Here is an 18,065-nt window from a genome sequence, read left to right on the forward strand (position 1 = left end):
TCTCCCCTTAGGACAACTGGCACTGGGAAGAAAGGAAGTTGCTGGCAGCTCTCAGAGTGGCTGGGGAGCCAAAGGTCTGGGACAGTAGAGATAGCAAGTTGCTCCTTTCCAGGTTCTTTGTGGGGGTAAGTAAGGCAGAGGATGGGGCTGGAGTATGCCCTGCAGTGCTTGGGAAGTCTGGGGGAGCCGGTTGTCTTCTGGGTCCAAGAGCCACGGGCTAGAGGTGGAGGGAAGAAGACCCCTGTGGGTTCATAGAGAAGCCTGTGGGGAGCCCGTGTTAACACTCTGTGCTGGGTGGGCTCCCGCAAAGAACAGGGACACTGACAGACTGCAGGGCTCTAGGGCCTGCCCTGTCCTTCCCCAGGGTCACAGAGCCCCTGCTATGGCTCGGTTTTCAATGAAGTTGGCCAGGCTGCATTCGTATTAGCTGCAATAATTAGGATAAAATCTGTAAGCATAGAGAAGAGGCTAATTTATACGGTGGATGCCATTGATGCTGGGTTAGCTTCTGAAACTCCAATTACGAGACAAATTTCCTTATGAACCAACTGCCAGAAAGTGCCCTTGTTGATATTCTGACAGCAGAAGCTAACTCGTTACTCTTCCTTTTTAGAATAAGAAAGGAGGAATGAAATAAAAGGCAATTGTCTCCCCTTGTTAATAACCTGACTGGATTCTTCTTCTAAGACTGAAAATGGCTAATGGGTCAGGTTCTAAGCCTGGCACAGATGAATGACATTAAACCTGACTTAAGTGGTTATTCTTGGCTCTACACAGAAGGGCTAGAAAGAAAATGACCTGCTATTGCAGCAAGGAATATTGAGATTAAACCAAGAGAAGGACTTTCCCTGCCTAGCAGAAACCTGAGACCTTGAGAAAAATCATTTTCTGTAGAGGATTTAGTCTCTGGGTGCCAAAGTCAAATAATCTGGGTCCAATGGCAATTTAGCCTTTTCCTAAACTGTATGAAGTTAGGCAAGTTAATTAGCCTTTCTAAGTCTCAAGTAATTAGCTGTAAAATGGAGATAAAAATACTCTCAAGGTCACAGAAATGTTATGAAAATTAAGTGAGATAGTGCATTTAAAGTGCCTAGCACACACAAAGGACTTAGGGGTAGTTTGATGGGACACTGAGCACATTCTATCAGGTACAAAGGAAGTAAGAGTATGACTTTTATCAAATTACTGCTGGTGTGCAATTCAAATTCTAATCCTTCATCCATAGATCCATAGAAGTCTTAAAACTCCTAGAATTCGAGACTTCTAGTCTTCCAATAAGCTGGTCTCTGGAAATAATCTAGTCTTTGCAATCAGAGTGACCTGGATTTTAATTCTAGTTTATCTGGTAGATAATTAAGAATTATTAAGATAACTAGAATAATTCTAGTTTATCTGGTAGATCACTAGAATTATTCTAGTTTATCTGGTAGATCACTAGAATTATTCTAGTTTATCTGGTAGATCACTAGAATAATTCTAGTTTATCTGGTAGATCACTAGAATAATTCTAGTTTATCTGGTAGATCACTAGAATAATTCTAGTTTATCTGGTAGATCACTAGAATAATTCTAGTTTATCTGGTAGATCACTAGAATAATTCTAGTTTATCTGGTAGATCACTAGAATAATTCTAGTTTATCTGGTAGATCACTAGAATAATTCTAGTTTATCTGGTAGATCACTAGAATAATTCTAGTTTATCTGGTAGATCACTAGAATTATTATAACTTATTAAACTTCTAGTTTATAATTATTATAAACTAGAATTATTATCTGGTATGCTTTGAATGTGTCCTCCAAAGTTCATTTGTCAGAAACTTAATTCCCAACATAACACTGTGGAGAGGTAAGACCTGTAAGAGATGATTAGGTTACAAGGGCTTGCCCTCATGAATGGAGTAATGCTGTGATGATGGGAGTGGGTTCCTGATAAAAAGAATGAGGAATGATTTGGTCCTTTTCCTTTTCTCTCTCTCACCCCATGAGATACCTTCCTCCATGGAAGATGCAGCAAGAAGGTCCTCTCAAGATGCCTGCCTCTCAGTCTTGGATTTCCCAGCCTCCAGAACTGTAAGAAAAAAGAAATCTGTTCTTTATAAACTACCCAGTCCAAAACATTATGTTATAGCAGCATAAAACTGACTAAGACATTCTCACAGAGAATTGTCATAATCTCTCAGAGCTCCAGCCCCTCTTCAGCAGCCTGGAGCTACAGCTCCCTTCTACTTTCTCATTGTGAACAAAACCCAAGATAACTTCATGAAGCATTTGGCACAGAGCCTGACACTCTAGTCACCCTACAAATCTTCATTCCCCTTGCTCTCTTGAAATAGTTAGAAATTTCAGTTAGGTAATTTCCTACCAGTCTTAATTTCCAGGGCTGGAGTACCAATTTACATATATTGTTTATTATATGTACATATACACATATGTAAATATATACATGCATTTATATTATATACTATATATTGTATATAATAATATAATACACAATGTATTTATATTATATTTATATATATTGTATATATGTATTGATTTGATTTGATTGATTGGTACTCCAGCCCTTGATTTCCAGAGATGTAGTACTAATTTATATATCTATTTATATATGTTAATAATAGTAAGCCTCTGTACAATTAAAAAATTTTGTTATTATTTATCAAGATTGGGGCCAAGTGGCCCATAGGTAGCATTAGATGGTGCAATACTGTCATGAAAATGGAAGGAAGTGTTTTTGTTTGTTTGTTTTTGAGATAGGGTCTCCTTCTGTTGTCCAGGCTGGAATATAGTGGCATGATCATGACTCACTTCAGCCTCTAACTCCTGGGCTCAGGCAATACTCCTGTCTCAGACTCCTTAGTAACTGGGACTATAGGCATGTTTCAACATGCCCGGCTAATTTTTTAAAAAATGACAGTGTCTCGCCATATTGCCCAAGCTCATCTCAAACTCCTGGGCTCAAGTGATCCTCCTGCCTTGGCCTTTGAAAGTGTTGGGATTATAGGCATGAGCCATTGTGCCAGGCAGGAGGTAAGGTTTGAGAATAAATTTAGTACTAGATATTTTTAAGAAGGGGGAATTGTTAAACATTTACAAAGACTACCAATTGCCAGATCGTGTCTTAGGTATTTTATGCTGTTACGTGTATATCGTGGTGTTGGGATAGATCCAACTAGACTGTGACTCCTAGAATGTTTATTAGGAATTGCCTGAAACTGCAACTTGCAAATCAGATGGTTTCTTTCTAGTGGACTGTAAGCCCCTTAAAGGCAAGCGTATATCTTATACAAATTCACTTTCTCCACAGCTCCTGGAATAGTGCATTAGAAGACCATGAGAGATAGCTGGTGAATAGGTGGGTATGTGATTGTATTTATTTATTCCTTAGTTCAACAAATTTTTTATTAACTACAGTGTTCCAGGCATAGATCCAAGCACTATAGATAGAGCAGTTAATAAAAATTTACAAAGTCTATTGTTTGGAATTATTTATTTATTTATTTATTTATTTATTTATTTATTTGAAATGGAGTTTCACTCTGTCACTCAGGCTGAAGTGCAGTGGTGTGATCTCAGCTCACTGCAACCTCTGCCTCTCAGGTTCAAGCAATTCTCCTGCCACAGTCACAAGAGCAGCTGAGATTACAGGCGTGTACCACCAAGCCTGGCTAATTTTTGTATTTTTAGTAGTGAGGGGTTTTCACCATGTTGGCCAGACTGCTCTTGAACTCCTGACCTCCAGTGATCCTTGCGCCTTGGCCTCCCAAAGTGCTGTGATTACAGGAGTGAGCCACTGTGCCCGGCCAAAATATACAACCTCTATTTTGCTCTCACAGAGCTAACGTGCTAGCAGGGGAAATATAATACTTAAGGTGTGAACAGATGCAAGTGGAGGGAGGAAATAGAGAGAGTGGTCAGTGGGTCAGGAGATGACCTGTCAAAAGCCACCTGTGAACTATCTGGATCTCCCTCATCTATTGTCAATGTAAGCTTGCATCCTGTACTCACTGAGGTCAGTGCTTCCAAAGGTAAAACTGCAGGTACTTTCAAGAATTTCAAGAAATCCATGGTCTTGAGCCCAGGAGCTACTAGACAGCTCTCTCTCTTTCTCTCAATAGAGAATGTATTTTTTAGAGCAGTTTTAGGTTTACAAAAAACCATAACTTAAAATACAGAGAGTTCTGATATACCCCTCCGGACTCCCGACCAAGTTCCCCTTGTTATTAACGTCTTGCTTCTGTGTGATCCATTTGGTACAATTGATGAGCCAATATCGACATGTTATTATTAAATGTATCCACTATGACTGTATCATAAGAATAGTTTCACTGCCCTAAAAACTCCTGTCCTCCATTTACTGCCTATTCATCTCTATTTCCTCCACCCTCCTAGCCCCTGACAGCCACTCATCTTTTTACTGTCTCCATAATTTTGCCTTTTTCAAGATGTTATATAGTTGCAATCACATAGGACCCTTCTCCGTTCACAATTCCTTTCAATTTTGGTTTAATTTGGTGGCTGCGTCCATCCCGGAGTGATGGAACTAAGAAACCTCTGTCCTCCCACAGTCGTATAGGCTCACTCATGTAATTGAGAGGCAGCAATGTACAAGATAAAAGTGTTCTCTCTTAGCAAGGAGGATAGATCCACCATTAGCCCAGAGGGGACAGATTGGATCTTTGCAGTTTCCTTGATTCAGTAAAGCACATTTAATCACTTAAATACTTTTTGATGATGAGCTGGGATGATCGTTATCATTTAAGCCAACTCCCCCCAGTCTCTGATGTGTCCTGAAGAAGAAAACTGAAATGACAGGGACATGGGAGTTTTGTTTTGTTTTGCTGTATTTATTTGTTTGAATCATCAACTTTTGCACTTACAATGATCCAAATTCACCTGGAAACTGCAGAGCTCCTACTTGGATGCAGGCACTGTGGTGCTGGCAGGATGGAGCGGCTGGCTAGGAGTCTGAGGGGTTAGCGTGAGGACAGAGGTATGCTCTGGCCCAGCTCTTTCCCAAAGGCACAGAGCACAAGAGAGCCCAGTGGAAGATGGCAGGGAAGGGCAAGTGTGTGGTAGATGTTGCCTGTGTTATTTGTCAGATTTACGACCGCTAGTAGCACTTATCAAAAGTGACGTTTATTGGGTGTGAAATGTTCTCATTTGTTAGATAACACAAGCTGTTTAGTATTAAAGCAACTTTCACACAGCACAATCTCCTCTGTCATTAGGGACCTCCTAGGATTAATTACTGAGATCTATGCCCCAATGTGCAGATGCCTCCCAGAACCATCAACTTATAAATCACGCATGAGCTGATTGCTAAGAAATTTTCCTTAAAGCCTCGATCTTTCTGCGAGGGGGACTAGGCAAGTCATGTGAAGAGTCAGTCGCTCACAGATGAGCACTCTCTGGAGACCTGAGCTCCTGGTCTAAAAGGCAAGGCTGTCCCTGCACCTCTCAGACTTGAGATGGCTATGATAACATATCTCTACATGCATATTTAGCCTTTCAAATTATTTTATCCTTAATGGTGCTTTCTTTCTTTCATCATTGCACCAACAGCACTTGGAAATTGTATGCACATAGTAGGCCGTAGGCCCTTAATCATGGTGATGGATGAACAAGAGCCCCAGGAAGGACAGAGATCTGCTTGGATCTAAAAGGTGGGTGTGCTGCCTATCTCAGATCACAAAGGCTCCCACAGGCTTAGCCGGTTCCAGGAGCCCGCTCTCTTCTCTGAATCCAATTCACCCTTCCTTTTGACTTGTTCTTTAAGGCAACATCGTCCCAGGTCTCTGACCCCTGAGGTCATCCAGAGCAACACTATGACACTGTTAGGGATCATGAGAAAAACAATCAGACATTGGCTACAAGGCAATGTGTTGGGGCATTCAAAATTACTTAGAATGAAGGTGGAGTCCACACGTAGAGGAAATACAGCCACTAGTTACCAAAGCACTTCAGATCACTAATTGTTCTAGGGCACAAATAAATGAATATAAAATGCTACAAGATGGATTAGGGTGGACATTAGGACATTTTTATGGGCACTTACATTAATGGGCAACAGGGAAATAAAGGTTGCTGAATCTTCTGTATTGCACATCCACTGTGCAAGTTGGTAAAAATACGACATCCAAGGTAGTCCCAAGGCATGTGGATTCACTCTCCAAAAAGATATCCCATCTATAACACTATCACCCTAGGTCAAGACATCATCATCTTTTACCTGTTGCAAAAATCTTCTAACTGGTTTTCCCATTTCTATGTCTGCTCTAAAATATTCCATAGCAACTGCTTAAAACATCTCAATGGCTTCCCTTTGTGCTTAGGATAAAATCCAAAATCTTGATCATGACTCAGAAAGCCCTGCAGGATTGGGCCCCTGACTACCCTCCCAACCTTGATTCTTACCATTCTTTCTCTCACTCACCATCTACAGCCACACTGGCCTTCTACTGGTTCCACAGATGTGCTGGCTTTTTACTACCTCAGGACATTCGCATGGGCTGTTCCCTCTGCCCACAATGTTGTTCCTCTCACTGTCTACACCACTGGCTCCTTATCATCCTCCTGATTCCCTTCCAAATTCATCCTAAATGTAATTTCTTCAGAGAAGCCTTCCCTGACCACACAGTCTCAACCAGACTCTTCTTCTGTTATTGTCTCTTAAAGCCCCCTGTCCATTCCCTTCGAAGCACCTGTTGTTTATTTGTGTTTTCATTTTTAGTAACTATTGCTCACCTTACATGGTATGATACATAAAGGCAGGGACCATGTGTATTTGTTCTGCCAATAGCACCTTAGAGTTAAGCATAGTGTCTGATGGCAGAATAGACATTTAAGCAAAATCTGTTCTATGAATGGAGAAGGAATGAATTAATGAGTACTAAGAAATATAATGCACTTGTAATGTTCCCGAGAAGCTTACAGTCCATTTTGTGTGTATGTGTATGTGTGTGCATTTGTGTAAAACATGTACTTCCTAAGAGCTCAGAAATATTTGTCTGTTTTGTTCACTGATGTACCTTCAATATCCAGGCAACACTTGGCACTTAGTAGCTCAAATAAATGCAAATCAATATTTGTTGAGTGAACAATAAGCAGAAATATAAGGAACTATTACAGTATTTAGCAGGGAGACTTAAGCTAGTCTGCAAGCCTTAGCAGGCATCTGAGAGTAAGAGGCATTGAAATGGAGAGCCAGCATTATCCACGTGAAGGGAAGGGGGAAGAGGTAGGGGAGAGTAGTTCAGACATTGTGAATTACCTAAAGGAAAGGCCCAAGGGAAGAGGAAAAACTGAGCTTGGCATGGTACAGGTCCAAAAGCAATTAAGTGTGCAGTAAGGCTGGATGAGTATCACTGCAGATATAGTTGGAAAATCCGTAAACCCTTATACTGGGAAGGAGTCCGCTGGGTGAAAATTGGGTTTCCCATCATATAAACAGGCACTGACTTTACTGTACTAGGCCATTCTTGCATTGCTGTAAAGAAATACCCGAGACTGGATAATTTACAAAGAAAAGGGGTTTAATTGGCTCACAGTTCTGCAGGCTGTACAGGCATGGTGCTGGCATCTGCTCAGCTTCCGGGGGAGGCCTCAGGGAGCTTTTACTCATTGAGGATGGCAAAGCAGGAGCAGGCACTTCACATGGTGAGAGGAGGAGCAAGGGAAAGAGAGTGGGGGAGGAGGTGCCACACTCTTTTACAAGACCCAATCTCCTGAGAACTCACTATCAGGAGAGCAGTACCAAGTCATGAGAGCTCTACACCTGTGATCCAAACACCTCCCACCAGGCCCCACTTCAAGTATTGGAGATTACAATTCAACCTGAGATTTGAATGGGACTAATTTCTAAACTAAATCATTTCTGTATAGATTGTTGGCAAGTTTCGTTAGGGCGAGTCAGTCCTTCCAAGTCTGCTCAGCCCTGTTCACTGGTTAGAAATAAATGCTTTTCTCTGCGAAGCTGAGGGCCAGATCCAGAGCCATGATGACGTCACCAAACATGGCCACCTTGGCAGGCTCTGCAGGACAGCCAGTCGGCCTCTCCTTGCAGCCAGGACAAGGTCCCAGGGCTCAACATACCTGAGTACTGTGCTTAGGTGACATCCAAAGTCTCATCTCTGAGTTCTGGCTCTCTTTGTATTAATACTTTTGCTCTTAGCTTTCTTGGAGGGCAAGGTTGGGATTCCCAACCTTATTGAACACAATGTCTTGCGCATCATAAGTCTGAACTTACTGATGAACTGAATGAAACAGGGCAATGCAGAGGTAAGAGGGGTCCTGGAAAAAGATGGTTGACCTTGACCACCTATCTCTGTGTCGTTCCTGACTTCTTCTTCTATGTGTCCTGCCCTACATTTACCCAGGAGGCTCTTTCATGCCTCCTCCCAAATCCTCTCTTCTTCCTACTCCAACCATGGGAAGCCCTGAACCTCTATTTTGTAGTAATCTAAGCTTCTTTGTCTTTTGCTCGGTTAATATTAATTGAAGGCAGATTATAAGTTGGGCTGTGTGTGAAGTTCTGGGGATGTAGTGAATAACAAATTGGCATACTCTTAAAATGAATAAAGGGATACACTTTATTTTAAATTTATTTTTATTTTTTCATTTTTTAGCTGGGGACCAGTGCAGCCAAGGGCTATGATTTAATAGGGGAGTCAGATATTTATTTATTTATTTATTTAGAAATACAGTTTTGTTCTTGATGCCCAGACTGGAGTGCAATAGTGTGGTCTCGGCTCACTGCAACTTCCACCTTCTGGGTTCAAGCGATTCTCCTGCCTCAGCCTCCCAACTAGCTGGGATCACAGGTGCCTGCCATTATGCCTGGCTAGTTTTTTTGTATTTTTAATAGAGATGGGGTTTCACCATGTTGGCCAGGTTGGTCTCAAACTCCTGAGCTCAAGTGATCTGCCTGCCTCGACCTCCCAAAGTGTTGGGATTACAGGCATGAGCCACTGTGCCCAGCCAGATATGAAATTTCAATACACAAGTAAATATATAACTCAAGTTGTGATGTAAGTTATATAGGAAAATCATAGAGTCAGAACACAGGTTATATGTGGTTGGAAGTCACTGAAGTCACTGAAGAGCCTTTGAAGTGACATTTGAGTTGAGATGAGTATAGAAAAGGCAGGTAACCATGCAAAGAGTAGGGGGAGCTTTCTAAGCCAAAGTGAAGGCATGCACAGAAGGCCCGGGAGTGGAATAAAGCTCGGTATGCCAGAGGACACGAAGCAGGGCCGGAAGAGCAGGATGCGTTTGGGAACATAAGCCTGGCTAGATGCGGCCTTTCAGACCAGCTTAAGGATTCTAAATTTTATCCTCAGATCTGGGAGAAACTCCTGAAGAGTTTTAAGCAGAAACCAACATAATTGGATTTGCTTTTTTTTTTTTTTTTATTTTGAGACAGTCTTGTTCTGTCACCCAGGCTGGAGTGCACTGGCCCAATCTCAGCTCACAGCAACTTCTGTCTCCCAGGTTCAAGCGATTCTCCTCCCTCAGCCTCCCAAGTAGCTGGGATTACAGGCACCTGCCACAACTCCTGGTTAATTTCTGTATTTTTAGTAGAGGCAGGGTTTCAGGGTTTCACCATGTTGGTCAGGTTGGCCTTGAACTCCTGACCTCAGGTGATCCACCCGCCTCGGCCTTTCAAAGTCCTGGGAGATCCTTTCAGGGGCTGTGCGGAGGATGGATCTGGAAGATGTGAATGAGGAATGCATTGCAGTAGACTAGGTGGAAACAACAGGGGTCTGTGCCTGGGAGCTGGACAGACAGGAAAGGAGAAGGAGAAGAGGTAGATTTTTGAGGTAGAAATGGAAGGACAGGTGCTGACTTGGATTTGGGGAGGAAGAAAAGGATATGGCAAGAATGGCTCAAAAATCTCAGACTTAAATTTAAAAAAGCTCCTTCCCTTGCCTTGACTGTTCTAGCTGGTTCTTGCAATGACTTTGGGAGGAACTAACCAGGGAGTGTTGTCCCTGGTTAACAGAAAATAAGAAACGGAGAGACTAAGGACGTCATTGGAGTCTCACGGCTGGTTGGTAAAAGCCGGGGGAAGATCTCTCCTCTTCAGCCCCTGGTATCACCTCGGAGCCCTGTGGGACGGTGGAGGGAGGGGCGGGAAGCACCGTGTCTTGTGCCTAGGCTTTCTCCCATCAGGGGAGGGATGGCTCAGGAGGTGCCCACTGGCCCATTGCCTCCAGGCTGGCCCCCTTCACTGTGGTTCTGTCCCGCCTCCACCCTGCATCTCACCGCCAGCTCCAGGCTCACTTTTACTTAATGACTCTCATCTCCCAGAAAGTTCCTCCCCAGAATCCACAATGGGCGACATTACGAACTCCTCATGTCTGGTGATAACTTTTTATGAGGTTTTTATTCTTTTACAATATATTAAAGCCATATTTTTGCCAGGTTTTTACTTCAGTTTATTTCTTGTCCTTGAATCACTCTTCTCCTTCTCTCCCTGCACCCCTCCGATTCCTTCCCCCACTCTCTTTACCTGAGCAGGCTTTGCACTGGAGATGTTTAATTCTCCTTTAATCCCAATTCCCAGAGGTACATGAAAGCAGCTTTACGATCCCATAAATCCAAGAAGATAAAGTGCATTTTTATTAGTTGTGTTGGCATCAAAGGGAAAAAAATGGAATCTAATGTGAAATAGTCAATAATGAATTTACTTAATAGCTATCCTCATCACTTAACATGGCGCATGGAGGGTAGTGGCCTGGCAGGTAGGTCTGGGGACTGGCAGCTTTCTCAAGAGATGAGGCAAGGGGTAAAATCCTCGCGGGTTGGGTGTTTTTTTCTTCTTCTTCCTCCAGCAGGAAGAGATTTCTTCCAAATGAAGCTAGAAGGCTTGAAGGTAGGGTGGGAGGGGCAGAGACAGACTGGCTAGGAGTGGAAGCCCACTTTTGCCCTGGGGCTGCCGAAGGTCTCTCCTCTTTGCTCTCAGCCCTGGTGAATGGTCTGGCCCCTGAGATCAGCTTTGGTGAAAAATGGAAGGCAGAGTCAGGGATGAATGACATCACTTAGAAGGGGGTGTGTTCCCCTCCAGGGAGCAGGTCAGCTCTGCAGGTAGCCAGCATCGCTGTGCAAAGGGGCCCCGCGTGCCCCATCCTCCCTACGAAGGTGAAGGGCAGCTCTGAGGGCATCCATGCTGGCTTCAGGTCAGAGCCTTGCTGTTCTCCCTCTTGGTCCAGGCAGGGCTCAGGTTTCTTATCCTAGATCCTGCAGGCCATTCAGCGACAATGGGCTACACCCTCCCCTATGACCCCAGCACTGTGCCTCACATCCTATGTCTTTGTTGGTGTAGGCCCAGGGTTTGCAATGACTCCCTCATCCCTCCTCACCTCACTTCTTCCTCCTTCCTCCATCCTCTCCTCCTCTTTCCCCTTAACTCTCTACTTCTGTCTCCCTTTCCTTGCAACCCTCCAATCTGCTTAGAGAAAGCCCTGATGCCTGTGCTGCCACTGGAGTGGGAAGGGCCTTTTCCACGCCACATCCTAAGACTGCAGGGCGGCAGGCAGTCAAGTGATCCCTGGAGAACACTGAAGCTTCCTGGTAATCTTTGCTTGTAGTTTTTAGGACCTTTTGGGGTTGAAAAAGAGAGCTTTTTTTCTCCCCTACTTTTTAAAAAGGGGAAAGGGGCATTTGCAAGGCCTGGTGTGGGGACAGGTTTATGCCTTATGGCCACTAGATGGCAATAGCCAAACGTGCAAAAAGCAAGCTGCCCGAAATCCTACCGGCCGCCTCTCCCAGCATCTCTGCCCATGGAAGGCCGGGTGAGGGGGGAGGGTGGCGAAAGAAGAGGCAGGAAACAGACACATAGGTAGGCAGGGAGGGAGGCATTTGAAAAATGGGGTGGGTCTGAAGCCGCACGTGAGGACAGAGGTGTCCTGAGTGCAGGGTGCTGTGCTGCCCCCATGCAGGACTCAGCCTGCTCCCCAGTAGGGACTGACCACTGGGGCCCCAGCTACTCTGTGAAGTCCTGGCCAGGTGAGGGTGGAGCACTGGCCTGGGCGTTACCACACCTGGTTCCTGCTGTGCTCAGGTGTGACATTTGGGATGCTAGGTATTCATACAAGGAGAACAAATGGTTTCCTGTTTCTCAAGGTGGCACTGAGGAGGGGCTGTGGTTTCATTTGATTTCAGGGGTGCCCTGGGGTCAATAAGGCAGGGCATAGTGCTGAGGTTTGCATGAGGTTGCAGTTTAAACTTCCTATCATGAAAGCTGTCCCTCTGCACAGAATAGCCTGGAGTCTGGATCAGCCTGTCAGTCAACCCGTCCACAAATACAGGCAGGGGAAGATGGTGGGTGTTCAGTCAATATTTGTTGAATTGTGTTTAATTGAATCATCTCTGCACTTCAGAACCTTATGAGAGAGAGAGAGAATTGGAGAATAATTTAGTGCAAGACCATGGCTTACTATCAGTGGGACTTCAGAAAAAAAAAAAAAAAAGAGATAGCACTGGGCTAATAGAATTTGAGGCAAGTGTTGAGGGTTTAGATAATAATAAGCTACAGAGTGACAGACGAGACAGGAAGGTCCTGGCACAATTAGGACATTTCACCTGCAGAGATTGAGGGTTCATATTACAGTTAGCAAGAGAAGGTGGGCCTAGGTTGAGTGTGGGTGCCCAAAAGTCAGGCTAAGGAATTGATTCTTGATACCAACGTAGTAGGGAGCTGTTGCAAGTTCTTGAGCAGGATAGTGACTGACTAGAAGTATTAGTTGAGATAACTCTCAACTATGGCTCATGACTGGGAGGTGATTGAGGGCAAGGATGGTGGGTGCTTCTTTCCTATGGCTCTTGCACGGATCAGCATCAGGCTTGGCCTTGGTAAAGGGTCACCAGATGTTGAATTGAATGGATGGGTGGTAGGAGCCCCAAGGACATGGAGGCCAGCAATGGATGTCCTCAGGGGAGGTCAGCTTTCCTGGTGAGTGAATGGAGCAGAGCCAGGGTTGCCGGCGGGTTGGCAAGCACCGCCCACGCCAAGTACCAGTTTTCCAAGGGCTGTTTTGTTCACTGGCTCAGCAGAGCGTGTGAGATGTGATCACAAGCTTGAAATAACACAGACAGTCTCTGCTCTCTGCCACTTCCTATTGTGCTGATCCTCTTATTTGACAATGCCTAAGAAACACCTACATCTTCCTCTCCTCCCAGACCAGCCCACTTGTGGGAATCTGCAGTCTGAGGATGTCAGTGTAGAAGGCACCCTGCCAGCAATCCCCCTGCCTGGACGGAGGCGTCCTCTGGGGTGGAGGGAGCATGTAGAGTCAGCCTTAGCCAAACAGTGGTGTGGGTGACACATCCGGGTGCTTTCTGGCTTTCCGCCGTGGTGGCAGGCGGGGCTGTCTGAACCACACGCTGTTTTTATGGAACAGCTTTCTCTCTTCAAGGGCTCTTATGTTCGCTTCCATTGCTGGTTTTGGAACAACTCTCAGGTTGGTATCATTTCATCCATTTACAGTTGAGCAAACTGAGGAGTGGCACTGGTAGGTGAGTTGCAAGAGGTGACACTATTCCTATACTGGGGACCTGGAGATGAGCTCCTGCCATCTCACGCCAAGCCCTGTGCCTGTCCTGTGAGGCCCTGCAAACTGGGCCCAGGCTATGTGAACAGGGTAGGGGACCCTAGGCCAGTCCAAGCGACCATACCAGTGCTCAAATGTGGTGGTGGTGAAGCCAGGTAGGACAAGGAGAAACATCTCCAGGGTGCAGCAGCGCAGTAAAACATGCATGTCGGAACCCTCATGCTTCCTAAAAACTCAGGGCCAGGCTCAAGAGAAGCTTAATCTTTGGTGTCTCTGGAAATCAGATTGGCAGAGAGATAGGATCCATTGTCGAATAAGAGCCAGGGGTCAGGAACACTCAGGTATCCAGCAAAAGAACGGGTCAGTTGTCAGTCGATGAATAGTCACTGAACACCTACTTAGCCCAGGTGATGAGGAAGACATGATTCCTGACCCCGGTGGGGACAGAGACAACGAAACCAGCAGTTACAGTATCATGTGCTGTTTATGGTAATAGGGGTGCATAAAAATGCCACGGGAATCGGAAAGAAAGAGTAGTTCTGTCTTTTCTGGACTAATGGGACTTCAGGAGTATGTGACAGAGGTCATGTCATGGACATGGATCACAGGGCAAGGAGCTGGACATGAACAGCACAGAATCCTTGAATGTGCCACCATAGCTGCTTTTTCTTGAAGCCTGTGGGTGCTAGAGCTCTGCAGAAATGAAGCTTCGTGTTTCGACATTGTGATAGCAGCAGCACAGAGTTTGTGGATTTGTTTGCCATGACGTCCTTCTCTTCTACCTCATCCCTTAGAACATCATAAAATCTAGTGCAAGAGCCACTAATCTTATCACTGTCTCTCAAGCCCCCTTTCTCGCCATCCCAGGTCTCTTTGCACAAGTCATCAGGACCACTGGAGTCCTCTATCATGAAGTTGCTCTAAATCATCTTTACAGACTTCAGGGACCAGTCTGAGAGTGAGTGTTGTAAGACTGGCTGTATGGGATACTCAGCAGTGGTTAAGTGTTAATGGACTTGCCTTTCACACATGAGACATTGCATTTTTATCCCTTGGTTGTAGATAGGTGTGTTTTTCAGAGCTAGTAGAGACCCTTTGACAGTGGTAACATCAGTGTGCCCTGAAAAAAATAATAACTCAATAATAGTGATAATAAGAGTCCTATTGGCTACCATATTGAAAGTCCAAAATGACATAGCAAGTGAATGGAAATGCAAGTGAGGATTTGTCTGTGATTGGGGTGGGCATTGCCTTGGGGCTGGTGATGCTGGTGCTGGTGGGTCTCCCTGACTTTGAATCTGATGAACAGAGGGCAGGATGGGAAGAGGGAGCAATAAGGGGAGGAGCAGAGAGTGGACCCAAGGCACGCTGCTGCTTCTAGCATAAGAAACAAGCTGTGAAAGCAGCTTACAGGCCCAGGCTTTGTTCTCATTGCCAGGAGGCAACTTCTAGATCTATCCAGGCGACTGCAGCTTTCTACACACAGTACTCAGGTCATTTAACACCTCACAGACCTTACCTGTACACTTAATTAATCTCACTTGGTTAGGGGGTGCAGAGCATTTTATAAAATGACAGCATTGAACTTGATTCAGATTCAAAACTAACTAGCATTGATTGAGTACTTACTGTGTTCCAGGCATTGGGTAATTTTGTACACATGATCACATTTAATCTGTATAACAACCTGGCATGAGGTGTCATCTCAGTTTTTTAGTTGGAAGGCCCAGGGGTGTTGCCCACAATTCCATGATGGATTAATACAAGTGGCACATTCTTTCCTTTGTTCTGGCTATTTCTGAGGTCCTTTCAGTTCTGATATTCTATTACTGGGACCACTGAGAGAAACATCAGAATCGATTACTGCTGGGAGTAGGATGCTAGGAAGCTTCCAACAGGACAACTTCTTTTTTATCACTAACAATTTATCCTCTCAGGTTCTCTTTCCTTTTTCTCCTTTTTTTTTTTTTTTTGATAATAGTCAACGGATTAAAACTCAACGAAAATGTGAAATTAGAAACAATAGAAAATTTGCATAATTAAAGCTAGAATACAGAGGAGAGCGGGAGAGAAAGGTGAGAATAACTTAAGTAGAAGATATTCATATCTAGGAACAGAGGTCTTGGATGGAATCTCAGCTTGCTACTTGTAGACTGGGTGGATGGGGCTCAAGAAAGTTAGATGACTTGCTTGGTGTGGCTGACACTGCCTGGATATTCACCAGTCACATTTCCTCTTTCTTTTGGTTTAACAGCTGGACTGAATTTTCTAGTCCTTCTGAAGTTAGGGGTGGTCAAATAAGTGTTGGCCACTGAGATGTGGGTGAAATTGGTGCATGCTGCTTCTAGGTTCGGCTGGTAAGAACCTCTCACCTGTCGGCAGGAGAGTGGCGTGAACCTGGGAGGCAGAGCTGCAGTGAGCCGAGATCGCGCCACTGCACTCCAGCCTGGGAGACAGCGAGACTCCCTCTCAAAAAAAAAAAAAAAAAAAAAAAAGAACCTCTCACCTGTGACCTTCTCCATGTTTCTTCCTCTTCCATGGTGACTCTAGTAGCCACGTGCTCTGAAGATGACGGAGCCACAGATGGTAGAAACTTGGGTCCCCGAATTACTCCTGTGAGAAATGTTTTTTTATCATGTGAAGTCCCTAGGATTTGAAGGTTTATCCATTGTAACAACTAGCATGATCTCAGCTAGGATACTCAGCTTCTTCATGTGGAAAAGCAGAGACTGGTAGCCAGAATGATTTCTGGGGTCTTTGCAGAATTTAACAGCTTCTGGTTCTGTGACACCATGAAGGAGGACAGCAAACCCTGGCAGCTTCGCATTGAGCTTGAGTCATGGTATATTTTGAGCTTTTTTCTGGTCCCTGTCTTTGGGCAGCTTGCATTTGAGGCCATCTATGGTAGATGTTTTCTTTCCTGGCATAGATGATTCAGGGCAGGACCTTTTCCCTTTGTGTGATTTTCATATGATGACCACGGTCTCTTCTTGCCTCCTGGAGTAGTAATGAAGGTGGAACAAAATAATGGTTGGCAAAGATTGCTTTTGAACACACCTAAATGCTACACAAAAGATTATTATTAATTATAATAATTAGGGTAGAGGAAATCAACAAAAAATTCTGGAAACTCTCAAGTGATCATTCTGAGTGTGACATTTACTTTTAGTGACCCCAGCCAAGTTACACAATATTAGCCCAGATGGTGGTATAATCCATTTTATGTAAATCTAATAGATGGAGATTGAAACTGTCATAAACAGATGTAATTAGAGAATAGTTGTTTTCAAGTAGGGGATCTTTAGCTATCAGTTTTCCTGATCTTATCTTGCTTCATACAGAGGGAGAAAAAGGGAAGAAACTTTAAAATAAATTATCAATGAGAGATCGATTCAAAATAATGATAAAGTAATGCTGGGTTTAAAGTAATGCTGGGTTTAAGTAATGCTGGGTTTAAGGATGGAGTCAGACTTAATAAAATCCAACTTAGATATGGCTTAAAAAATAGTACACAAAATGTAGGTTTTTTTTTTGGTTTGTTTTTTTTTTTTGAGATGGAACCTCGCTTTTTTGCCCAGGCTGGAGTGCAGTGGTGCGATCTTAGCTCAAAGCAACCTCTGCCTCCTGGGTTCAAGCGATTCTTCTGCCTCACCCTCCCGAGTAGCTGGGATTAAAGGTGCATGCCACCGCGCCTAGCTAATTTTTCTATTTTTATTAGATATGGAGTTTCACCATGTTGGCCAGGCTAGTCTCAAACTCCTGACCTCAAGTGATCTGCCCACCTCAGCCTCCCAAAGTGTTGGGATTGCAGGTGTGAGTGTAGGTTCTTACGATGGGTTTCAGAGGCGGCTCTCTTACCACAGCCTCAGCCCCTCCCATGTGCTGGGAGCACAGCAGTGGGCCACAAACAAAAAGTTCCTGCTCTAGTGGGGAAGATGGACAATGTGCATTTAGAGAACGCAATGTCAGCTAAACATAGCCAGTCACCATTGCATCCCGCCATGTTTCTTTCTAAGCGGTTTACAGGTATTAACTCATATAAGCCATGTTAGGCTAAGTGCTGTTATTCTGATTTCCATTTTACAGGCGGGGACACTGATGCACAGAGAAGTTAATTGCCAAATCCAGGGAGACTGCTCTTAACCACTAATCCATACTGTTTCCTATTAGTGCTATGGACTAGAACTGACATAGGGCAGGGAATAAAATATAGTAGAGAGGAGGTAGCTAATTAGGTAGAATGGGTAAGAAGAGATGACATTTGAGCAAAATCTGATTGAAGTCAGGAGGCCAGTCTGAAGCTATCAAGGGAAAGAAAGATAGTGATCTAGGCGTAGGGAACCATGGAAGGAAAAAGCCCTGAGATGGGCAAAGGATCGTGGGTTTGAGGAATGTCAAGAAGGCTGGTTTGAACAAAGTGGATATGCAAGGGGGAAGGTGACAGAAGATGAGTTGGAAAGATGTCAGAGGCTAGATCTTGTAAAGCTTTGGTGTCCATAAATGCTTTGGCT

This window comes from Nomascus leucogenys, chromosome 8 (genome assembly GCF_006542625.1).
Source record: "Nomascus leucogenys isolate Asia chromosome 8, Asia_NLE_v1, whole genome shotgun sequence".
Lineage (NCBI taxonomy): Eukaryota > Metazoa > Chordata > Mammalia > Primates > Hylobatidae > Nomascus > Nomascus leucogenys.